The sequence below is a fragment of the Octopus bimaculoides genome, chromosome 21, assembly GCF_001194135.2.
Source record: "Octopus bimaculoides isolate UCB-OBI-ISO-001 chromosome 21, ASM119413v2, whole genome shotgun sequence".
Lineage (NCBI taxonomy): Eukaryota > Metazoa > Mollusca > Cephalopoda > Octopoda > Octopodidae > Octopus > Octopus bimaculoides.
This window is the reverse complement of record NC_069001.1, coordinates 37,426,553-37,434,155: the sequence shown is the minus strand read 5'-3', so window position 1 is coordinate 37,434,155 and position 7,603 is coordinate 37,426,553. Positions and strand designations below refer to the sequence as shown.

The 7,603-nt window shown below is 38.4% G+C and overlaps 2 protein-coding genes across 3 annotated transcripts in view; one reads left to right on the top strand and one right to left on the bottom strand.

The window, feature by feature from the left end:
- Positions 1-4,847, bottom strand: part of LOC106868797 (UDP-galactose translocator) — a 43,190-nt gene extending 38,343 nt beyond the window's left edge. Inside the window, exon 1 of one of the 2 annotated variants that reach the window (XM_052975553.1) lies at positions 4,334-4,847. The gene's annotated coding sequence lies outside the window, so the exon portion shown is untranslated. The remainder of the gene's footprint in view (positions 1-4,333) is intronic. The other variant, XM_014914216.2, reaches the window with a different exon arrangement.
- Positions 1-7,603, top strand: part of LOC106868786 (outer dense fiber protein 2) — a 94,263-nt gene that overhangs the window by 44,264 nt on the left and 42,396 nt on the right. The gene's annotated exons all lie outside the window — the stretch shown is intronic.

The following is a 7,603-nucleotide window of genomic DNA, read 5'->3' as shown; positions in this document are numbered from 1 at the left end:
ATATATATATATATATATATATATATATAAAATTAGTGTACATTTATACTATACACAAAAGAGGTGAGCCTAACAGGACATCTTACATGCTAAAAGGAACAGTCAAACCCCAGACCACAGTTAAGAGTAATTTTGAAAGGGATGAAAAATAAAAAAAAACATTTTCAATAGTTACCACATGTACCTAGGTTTCGAACATCAATGAACAAATGAAATAATTTGCCATCTGTATTCTCTTCAGCATGGGCACTACAACTAATATATATTTATGGAACATCGTAGACAGTATTTTCATTATATATATATATATACATACATAAATCATTGATTAGAGAACAAACATCAAATTCAGGCTAACAACTTTATATAACCCTACGCTTCTATACATTTCATACATATCCCAGGGCCCCATGCATGCATGTATGTATGTATGGATGTCAGTCAGGCTTTTTTAAATTTCCATTTACCAAATCAATTGACAAAGCTTTGGCAGCATGAGGTTATAGGTGTCACACAGCAGGACTGAACCGTAAAGCCTTGTGGTTGGGAAGCAAAATTCTTAGCACACAGCCAAGCCCGCACCATAATTCAACCATGACATAAATCTCAAATGTGCAAAGCAGATCTGAAATGGTGGGTGAGGCGTCATGCTTTGACACATCCGAACATTCACATTAATGACAGAAATTTGTTTTATTTAAATTAATTTCAAAGTAATGAATATATTTCTTTTAGAAAATTCATATTGATTTCATTTTGTATAAAAACCAAGAAATCTGATAGAAATCAAATTATAATTATTATATGTAAGACATATTTTCCTGACGTTAACTACATGACGGCAAGGTCACACTCTCAACATTATTGGGTAACATTTTAGCTAAAGAAATATTTGACAGCAATATTTCATTTGCAAGCAGGGTGACTTGTCGTGGCCTGCTTGGTTACTTGACATTCAATGATTCAGTTATTCCCTTCAGAGACACCTCAAAGAGAAACGTACTAAACATTACAATTCATTAGAAAATTATGTCAGTCCTTGAAGACAGGGTGCGGCATGTAATGCACAATTTCCAGTCTAGATTTCAAGTATTGTGTGCAAAACAATACAAAGTGTTGGATGGGATTATTTGAAAGTTTCAATGACTGGTTTGTGTGTGAATCTTTTGTGTTTATAAAATGGCAGAGATTACTTGGGCTTTGTATGTTTACATAATAAACACTGGTAACATTCTAGACATAGGAACATTGACTTTAGGTGAAAACTATCAGGTTTAACTACAAGATCACATATACATTTTTCTGTTTACACACACACACATCAACAATAATACTGATAAGGACTATTAGGAATATCTTATAAGAATATTATTGAAATTACATTTTAACTGTTGAATAACCTATTTTAAATACCTAACTGAGAGCAAACTGATAAACATTTGGGGTAATCCCTTACTATTTACACACACACACACACACACACAATAAATTCACATTCATAGGAACCTAGTTGCTAACCATGAATTATATCATGGAACTTTTTTCAGCTTCTCAAACTTCAATAAAAAAACCTACAATGTTCTATTCAAATAAACAATTATTGTTCCTGAAAGGCGTTTTTTATACCTACCACGGACTGTTTGAAGCTTACTAACTTCCTACGACGGGATCCCTGGATTATACCTTTACATATCATATCATTATATATATATATATATATATATATATATATATATATATATATATATATATATATATATATATAGTCACTGCAAGGATATATTAACCTCTGTTGGAGAATCTCAATTGATCAACATGTACTTTTTTAATGTCCATTGGCCCTGATGATATTTTACTCAATAGGTTCATAATTTGTATTGAGTGCAAATTGAAACAATTGTAGGCTTAATTAACAATATGTTAATAAATTAATTTATATCCATTTAAATTCTTACTACACATTCATGTTTCTGAGGTGTGTGCAGCATTGTGGGTCCTTTTCTGTGGTTGGGAGAGTGCAAACTCTTCCCAGTATTGTATTGCATTAGTTTGTTTTGTTATGGGGTCTAGTTGCAGTCTTTTGTTGCATTATTGTTTGTATTGTGTCGTGTGTGTAATGAGAGTTGTATTCTTTTGTTGGTTACTTAGCCTGTTGGTGGTTGTTTATTTTATTGGATATTTGCTATATAGAGTATGTCTTGTGTTTTTGGATTGTTTTGTTTAGGTTTTATTATTGAATTGATAGTGTCTTGCATAGGATGTAGGTTATTCCTAACAGGGCTAATTTTTGGATAGTGTGTAGTGTTGAAGGCCCCAGGTATAGCTTCTACATTTTTGTTCATATGTTTTTGTTTATCATGCTCCAATTATTACTGGTGAGGTTTCCACCTTCATGCAACACATCTTGAATACTTCAATTTCAAAGTTTTTGCACTTGCCTCCATGGGATTTTTGCTGATTAAATCTTTTCTAAGTCTGTGTAGTGTATGCCCATTTGTTCCCCTAGAGATGGGCAGGGCGTCATCTCTGTAGAGGCCAAATAGGACAGAAGGGAACTTTTTCCTAAGGGTATTGAGGATATACAACCTGATGAGGTTGCATACATCAGCGCTGTCCAAGGCTCCTGTCACTACATCAGAGGAGCCCATGGGGTTGGATTGCTTGACCCATACTGAACCATTGTTGAACAGCACTGTCTTTCTGGCATGCATAATGACTTATATATCTCTCTGGCTAAGGTCAGTGAAGTCCATAGTGACAGAAAGCGCCTTGGCCAGTAGTCCTCTGCTTCTTTCCCTGTTGGTGACAACCCCTATAGCAGCAGCAGCAGCAGCAGCAACAGTCGGCTCTAGCGGAACCACAGCTGACACCTCTAGCAGCAATGGCAGCTCTCCCATCAATGATAAGGACCACAATAACAACAACAGAGCCTTCACCATAACCGATAGTGGCGATACCATTACCAATGCCGCCACCACTTCCAGTGATGCCAATACCAGCAGTCCCAGATCTAGTAACAACGGTGTCGGCCGTAACAACACCAACACCAACAACACACACCCAAGGAGAAGCATTGGAGGTTCCGGGAACTCTTCCAAGCAGCATCTCTACACCCACAAGCCCTCCTTCAGCGTTCTGGAAAGGAGGTGCATAACATCACTGGCGAGCCACGTCTGGTAACTAAGAGATGATGGGATTCCATACTCGGTCTCATGGAAAATCCTTGAGAACCCAGGCTCCTACATCAACGGAACAAAGTGTTGCAAGTTATGCATAACTGAACACTCAAGAATCCTAAAGGATTCACTCTGACCAGGGAAAATCCTTACACAATTACTTGTGGATGTTGCATAAAAAGGCCATCTACGTTTCACCACTTATGTGCAAAGTTCAAGCTAAGAACTTCCAGTGACATCATTCCCCTATTTCCATTGCTATCCCTTCATCATCATAAGATTTTTCTTATTTTAAGGGTAGCAGTGTACACTCTCACCATCAAAACATGATGGTGGTATTTGCTGATAGCATTCTACTGAACTACCTGCACATGGTTTTGTTTATAGTGGTCAATGCTTGTGCAGCAAAATGCACACTCCAATCTCCATCAAAAATGCATTTACCTGTACAGGTGCACAGTGTGCCACATGTCAGATGCTAAACCGTTGGCAGATTTGAGATCAGTGGCCTTCTCCTAGTCTAGTTACTCAAAAGCTACAGAGCTCAGACTGTCCTTTGAATAAAAAGATGCTGATAGTGCACATCAATTAAGGGGACATCAACGTGGAAGCCCTCACCGAGCTTGCTTGGTGAGGAGGAGGGTGTTTTGCTGGAAACATACATACATACATACATATATACATATATATATATATATATATATATATATATATATAGTTCAAAAACACAATAACAAAAAAACAAAAAAACAACAAGGTGAGGACGTGATATGGATAGTATTATTGGACGCTCAGGAAAGGAAAGAGAGAATATATATATATATATATATATATATATACACACACACACACACATACCCACATATTCGTGTGTATGTGTACTCAGTTTCTACAAACATAATACACACACAAAAACATACATAAGTATATAAATACGTACATACGCACAGACACACAAACATATATAAACTTCGAAGTCACTGTCATATCTCTTGTAAAAGTTTACGAAACATTTACTCTACAAACATTTACTCTTTAGTCTGATGACAGTTTTACATTAGAAACAAACATTAATACATACATATACGGATATGTAGTGTACCCGTATACGTTTTAGAGGCGTATAAATATCAAGAGATCGCTATAAGCAGTCTTACCTCACCGAGTACTGTCCATGCATTTATGTATTTTGAGGGCCGAATAGTCGTTTGTGGTGAAATCCAAGGAGGCTACATTTCGTTTCACTCGAGAGATAATGTTTGAAAGAATAATCGTGGGTTGAATGGATAGAAGGATGAAGGAGTGAAAGGGTGAGGCAGAGAGAGTGTAAGAGAAGGAAGAAGGCACTGGTGTGTGTATTGTTGTCAATATAGAGGGTAAGACGAAGTATAGAAGGAACGACAGATAGATAGGTGTGTGTGTGTGTACAGATAGATGGATAGATAGATAGATTAGATAGATAGATGTATATAAAACGCGCAGAAATGGGCTGAGAGGTAGAAGAAGAGATAGAGAGAAGAAACGAGGAAAAAAAAATTGTGAAATATGCATGTGTCTATGTGTATGTGTGTATAGTATATTTTCTCTGTTCATATTTACCATGTACATACACTCGGGGTGAGAGAGAAGGAAGAGGTAGATAGACAGAAGAAACAGAGGAGTGATTTGTTAACCACAAACATACACACGCACACACACACATACATACATACACGCTCGCGCGCGCAGAGGGCGTCGGATGTTAAGATGAAAGTAGGGGAAGATAAAGAGAGGAAAGGTGGGAGAGATTTATTAAACAGAGATGAGAGAGAGAGAGAGAGAACACATAGAGAAAGAGAGAAAGAGGCGGAAGAAGAAGAGAAAGAGAGAGAGAGAGAGAGAGATTTCGCGGCTGAAATGTGATCATAGCCGGGTATCAAGAATACCCGGATTTAAGGGTCAGTCTGATTTTCATGAAACAAACAAACAAATAAGGACCCAATTTCAATTTAGGGAAACGCGTTTTTGGTGGGTTTCTTACCTTTCAGCTCTGGTTTGGTGTGTGTGTGAGGAGAGAGAGTATTGGATCGGGTACATAATCTGTGTGTGTGTGCGCGCAGCAGGTGAGGAGTGTGTGTATGTATGCGTGTGCCTACCGGTGCGTATGTATGTGTGCGTCTGTGTGCTTGTTATGTTTCTCGGTTTCTTTATCTATATGTATGATGAGTGCGTGCGTGTATGTGTGTGTGTATAATACTTATACAATAATCCCTCCACTATCGCGAGTGTTACGTTCCAAAACTCACCGCGATAAGCGAAAATCCGCGAAGTAGAAACTACTGTGCTGTATATTATTTTATAATTATTTTTATAAATTGTATATATTTATTTTATCATAAATGCAAAACAACATCATAGAGGAATCGACGCAAGCTTAAATAATAAACCGCAATAGGTGAACCGCGATAAGTGAACCGCGATAGGTGAACCTCAATATGGCGAGGGATCACTGTAGTCTGTAAAATTTCTAAGTAGCTGTATATCTGTATATGTGTTGTGTGTGTGTGTGTGTGTGTGTGTATCAAAATAAGCAACAAGGATATCCAGAAGTAATGCAGTACGATCGTTTCACGTAGCTCCATTTAATTGAACAATGCAATCATTACATCAATTTAAATGCAAAGCAATCTTCAGTTGCACAAAGATATAGAATTTAATTAAATTAAAACAGAAGGACACATTAGTATAATTTTACCTAAAGTCTCCAGGAAGTTAAAGAGACAGACGAGGAACATGCTGTCCTTACAGGACGAGTAAACGACCCTGGACCAAACGGCAATAACCTACGGGGGGAGATGGGAAAATGGGCGATACTGTTAGCTCTCAGGAAAACTCACAACCTAGAGATGTAGGAAGGACGATGCGAGTAATGACCCCCTCAAAAAAAACCAGTCTTCTTTGCTCTGAGAAAATTATTGAATTGGTGAATGGCTCAAATAAGACCACCAAAAGTGGCAGTACGGTTAGGGGCAATAAATGCGACTAGACTGCATCGTCCTTCGCACAGGATAACAAGAGACACGTTCAAGCCTAAGGTAGAGGGGTTTGACTGAAAAGCACACTAAAGTCTCCATCTAACGATGTGAAAATTGACAATGGGTCTGTAACTTCTCCTGGGAAGCGTTGGATGGACACACAAAGTTTTATGTACCTTGAGACCCCAAAAAGGGTCCAGAAGGGAACACATTCGGATAGTTGATGACTGGAACGTCACAACCCTTGCAGGTAAGGAGCAGGATCTAGTGGAGGAGGCCAGATGCTGCCAGCTAGATATAGTCAGGGTTTCATCAACAAAGTTCTGTGGCTCTGGTCCTGTCGATTTGGATGGAGGATGGAAACTCCATTATTTGGATGTTGTGTCAGGAATGACTACACCTGGGGGAGTGAGGTAACTCACAAGTCTCTGGCTGTCAGAATGTTATGAACTGGATCCCATCGGGTGGAAGGATTTTCTTAAGTTGAAAGATAGGCCTCTGTTGGAGATTACCTTCCGTTGAGTTGAGTAGAACCATGTCGTCAGCAAATTTCAGCCGACTGACTCTATGCCCATTGGTTTTGATACCAGATATCATTTGCAGTCTGGCTGCGCTTGCAGATCCTGTTCCTAAAGAATATTAACAGAAGTAACAGTAGGCACCCTTGCGAGTTTATGCAGCAAACAGTGAGTTGGAATATAAATGGTTCCTTGATGAGGTCACTGCTACGTTAGATGTAGTTAAGACCGAGTCACATGTCCTAACAGGAAATGTCAATGCAGATGTAGACACTGACCACTTGACATGGAAAGAGGTAATCAGGAGGAACAGAAACCATAGTCTAAATGCAAATAGAAAGGCCCTCTATTATGAACACTTTTTTTCCAGCATAAAGACATCCATGAATATACAAAAGAAATCGGGGCCAGGGACCAGTAACTGGTTTTTATCATTGTCTCTGAACTCTTCAATTCTGAGCTGGATGGTCACGTTAAGAGAGGTGTCTGAGCTGTCAACTGATCATCATCTCGTTGTCTGAAATCTGACACTACTCAAATCCAAGAAAGCCCACAAAACTGGCAGATCCACATCGACCTACAGGATAAAGTGGGGAGTCGAGGAGGTCAAGACCAGACATTCAGAAGAAACTATTGCATCTAAATTCAGAGAACTCCCTGACCAAACTAAGAACTGTTCAACTGGGCAGTTTCCGTTTCTCTAATTTGAATTTAATTGAACATAGAAACAATTGTAGGTTCTATGAGTTTGATATTGTTCGGAATTGAATATGTTTTAATAAATTGACGTTTATATGTCAATTCCTCCGTTTTCTTTTTCTCATACACACGCGCATGTACACACACACACACACACACACACACACACACACACACACACACACACACACACACA